The sequence below is a fragment of the Tetrao urogallus genome, assembly GCF_951394365.1.
Source record: "Tetrao urogallus genome assembly, chromosome: 7".
NCBI classification, from domain to species: domain Eukaryota; kingdom Metazoa; phylum Chordata; class Aves; order Galliformes; family Phasianidae; genus Tetrao; species Tetrao urogallus.
The window spans coordinates 47,554,609-47,559,105 of NC_136820.1; positions in this window are offsets into that span (position 1 = coordinate 47,554,609).

Here is a 4,497-nt window from a genome sequence, read left to right on the forward strand (position 1 = left end):
GCCCCATCAAAGAGCAGTACCACGTACACTTGCAAGTAAGGCAGAACTTCACGCATCCACTGAAGACGTAAAGTCAGTGCATTGATTCTTATCACAATGCCTAGGCTTTTAGCAAATTTTATCTTCCTTTCTGGTATAATCTTATCTGTAATTTTCATTACTTCTTCTGTGGCTGACCGTTCTTGTTAAAAGCTGGCTCTGGGAACATAGAGGTTAATGATGGTCTTTCAATAAGTGCTGTTAGGGCTGCTCAGAAATTTCCAGGTGACAGATAGAACATTTTCCCTTAGAGGCAAACAGTCCCCATTCCCGTGCTCACTCAGAGGAAACCTGAATTTATTTAGACCCAAGCAATACTAGTGCCTCATGTTACATGGATTGACAAAATGTTTTCTGAATGGAAAAAATTGGTCACAGTGACAAGAGGAACCACCTCTGTCATTGTCTGAAGGTTCCTTCCTAAGTGCCCTGTGAAATGATGCACTTCCAGGTGTGGCATTGATACAATGATTGCTCATCACATTGGTTATCTCTATGAAATGTGTTTGCATCAGATGTCCCAGTGAGAGGTGGCCTTGGTGGTCTAACTGCTGTGGCATTGCTTCAAGAGCAGTTCAGTGCCAAAAGCTTGAATCTGAGGAAAGAAGAGTTAAGCAGAGAGAGAAAGGAGCAGTTATTCTGGCTGTATATTGGAAGACCAGAGGGGCAAAATGATTAAAGGTCTTCTGTAATGGTTGACAAGGCATACATCTTCAGCTCGAGAGCAGAGTTCAAGTCCAAGTGCTGGTCTCTCTGAAGCACAGCCACAGACTATTTGTCCACAGTACCAGTGTGGTAAATCCTTTTAGAGCTTTTGTTCCAATCAGAAAGAAAACTCTCCCTCCCACCTCCGCACCGCAGGCCAGAGCCTTCATAACATCCCATGAAAGATCCAAAAACCACACTTCAGCCACAACAAGTGGGCTGCTCAGCATCCCAGACACAACATTTTTGCACCAGCCTGACTGCTGTGCCATCAGCAGCTCCGTCTAAAAGCCTTTTGCAGAAAGGAATGGCTACCACCTACTGACTGACTGACCCACTGTTTGGGAGGGCTGCTGGAGCAAAGGAGGAGTAGATAACAGATCTGGTGTTATTCCCTCCAGGAGATGTGAACAGCAATGGAATTAGTACCCATGGTTTTGTCTCCTCTTTATAGTCATTGTTCCCAGGGCAGCCTGAAATTTGAGCTGCAAAATTTTGCTGAAATCTGAGTTGCAGCTGCCTATTTCTACAGAACCACAGGAAAAATTGGATTCTTTTCTCTCCTGTTAGAATGCTTCAAGGAATCGTTATTAGGGCCTCCACAGGAGAACACCTAATTTTCTCCTTGATGCAAATCCAATCATTCATTTTCTACATTTACCTTATCTGCATCTACACAGAAGTAATATACAAGCCCTAGAGGAATAACAAGAGAAGTTTGCTTAACCAACCATCAACACCTCGCTTGACCTGATCCCAACATTAAGCTTCTTTTTGTTTCAAACTAATATCATTAGTAGTTTATTACATCTGTCTCTTCTCAAATCAGTGTACAAAAAATGCAGGAAACATGCATTCTATGAACAGCAGTGGCACACTTGTTGATGAAAGCATTTACTGCCAGCAGCTGAAAGGAGCCACTTCCCTCCCCGGTGTCATTAAGTCTCCTACACTAATGGTGCCTTAACTGAATGATGACATGCTTTGCTTTACAAGAGAGTCATGTCCTTGGTAACAGACAGACATGCTCTGGGCTTTTAAAAATTTGTGGTATTTCTGTGGTGTTTGTTTTGTTTTTTTTTTTAAAGAATCAGACCCTATTTTGAAGATGCAACTACCTCCCATAAAGAAATACAACAGGTAGAATTCGCTGAAGTCAGTGGAGCGAAACCAATGACCAGGTGATGAAATAAACGAAGAGCAGAAGTAGCCAAGTGATAGAAATCATTTCTCCAAGAGCTGATGTTTCAAGTCGGGGAGATGACCAAAGGATGAAAGAGGAAATGTAGAACCAAAGAGGGAACGATCCAGATTGAACACAGATTGGCACCATAGCCTTAACTAGGAACATCATCTCTCCTTTTACTCGAAGGAGAGGTACTGGCATCTCCTGAGGGCTAATGTAGCCTTCTGTTGACCACACAGGCCCACGGTAGGTTTCCCCATATGGGTAAAAAGAAGCCACCAGGGGGATGACAGGAACCTCAATCCAGTGGATGGAAAATGGCCTGATCCATTAAACCTCTCCCTTATCTAAAAGGCCTTTTCGCCCCTCTAAAAGGAGTATACACCATTGTACGTGAATGGGATCGATGGCCAAACTTTACAGCAAAAGAAAATTGCTGCAAATGCAATGAAATCTGATGTTCCAAAACATTAAAAATGTAATTTCAATGATTCATATGTTCTGAGGAACAAGAATTTATGTTTATGACTAAGCTGGTGGTAGTCACGCCTCACCAGAGAAATAATTGATAGGATGAAAGGGTTTTACCCCAAGTCTTTGCTTTCAGCGAAACGCTTGAAAATGCAAGGAGATCCACTGGGACAAAAAAATCATTACACTGCAATAAAAATGTACCTATGTGGCTATTATCTGCTTCAATATTAAATAGAGAATGAAGAAGTTCAGAGCCAGTGAGGGGAGCTTGCTGTATTCCAGAATGAAAATCAACAGGGCAGTGAGGCACTGGCACAGGTTGCCCAGAGGTGTGGTGGATGCTCCATCCCTGGAAGCAGTCAAAGTCAGGCCACATGGGGCTTTGAGCACCTGGTGGAGCTGTGAGTCTCCCTGTTCGTTGCAGGGGGATTGGGCCAGATGGTCTTTAAGGGTCCCTTCCAACTCAAACAATTCTGTGATTCTATGATTCTGTGATCTTTCCACATCTTGCACAAGCTCTAGGGGTAGTGACAGTGCTGCATCCATCCCGCCGTGCTCCACAAAGCTGCAAGCTAGCAGAAATTTCATCTAATGGAATTTTATTTCTGCACAGTTGTTTACCTCTTCGGTCCCACTAAAAAGTCGTGGGAAGGGCAAGTGAGCACAAGGCATGGCTGGGCTGCCTCATGCCAGCCTGAGAGCTGTTCCACCGCTGAACCTCTTCTTGCAATTTCCAGTCCACTGTGCCATATCGCAGTTTGAGAGAGTGATAAACAAGTGCTGGTCTCAAGGAGAGAGAATTTTATCTAAGCTGGTGCAGCTGAGGGTGTCTTATTCTTGCTTGTATGCATTTGTTCCAATTCACTTGCTTTCACCTCCTCCAGCTCCCATTGCGATCGGCCTTCTCAGCAGCCCGCTCTACAGGGCAGGCTTTCACACCAAATCACAAAAAAATGAGAATGAGAACACAGCTCCTAAGGCAGCAGTTTCTATTTACCTTCTATCTAAGGTTTTCTATGTCAGGCCCTCCTAGAGCCTCTCAACAGGGCAAAGATTGGAAATTCTCCTTCATCCCAGTCCCACTTGTTATTAAAAAGTGCCAGAGAGAGGAAGGCCGGTTCTGATAACTGAGTCAGAAGAGAAGAAAACATTAGCTGCTCTGAGCAATTTATTTTGCACCACCGGTATAATCCCTTCCAAATTCAATTACAGCTAATTAAAAATAATTCTCCCTTCTGAGCTGATCACTCACAGCTCCAAATAACAGCTAAATCCTGCTGTAAGACTGACTGAGGAAACTGCTTAAAGACAGACAGACGATGCAAGGTGTGAATCTGATGTAACAGTAAGGCTATAGCACAAAGTACTCTATTACTAGCATCGTGGCACACTGCTTGGTTTAGAGCTAATGTGTATGGATGACAGTCCCGAGCATCCTCATCCCTCTCCTGCTTTGCCTGACCCCCTTTGCTGACCTCGGATTGCTTGGGAGAAGCAGTGCTTGAAACACTGCTGCTACATTTCAAGTGCAGCTTCCCTTGGAATTGCATTATCTCATTGGTAAAGAAAGGATGCCCTGGCTCCCACCCACTCATTTTCTGGTCCAGCACCAGCAGGCATGCCATTGTGTTACTATTAGCAGGCAGCTAGACCAAGGTCAAGTTCTAGTGACCAGTTCCAGCCTTTGGTCTGGATAAAAATGCTTCCTCTGACATTTGGGATGCATGTAAAGCATGTTAGTAAAGCAATAATAATGATAAAAAGAAAAGGAGTGACTCAGAGCCATTGGCACACTTCTGGAAAGGGTTCCAATAGCCAAACTTCTCCCTTTCTCCAATAGCATCCAGTAGGACTGGATCTCATCAGTTGTCAGGAGTTGGACATTGTGCTCTTCCATCACTCGCTGTGAAACAAGGGCTCACAAAGCAGCTACAAGACATAAAACACCTCCTTCATTATGGCAATAAGTGCTCAGCTCCTGGGATTCTCCATTAGCAATCCCTTTATCACGTTAGCTGGCTAATAAGCCAACTGCTTACACAGTGCTTACCACGATCAACCACGGGATTTGCAGGAGCAGAGCTAAGTTGCTG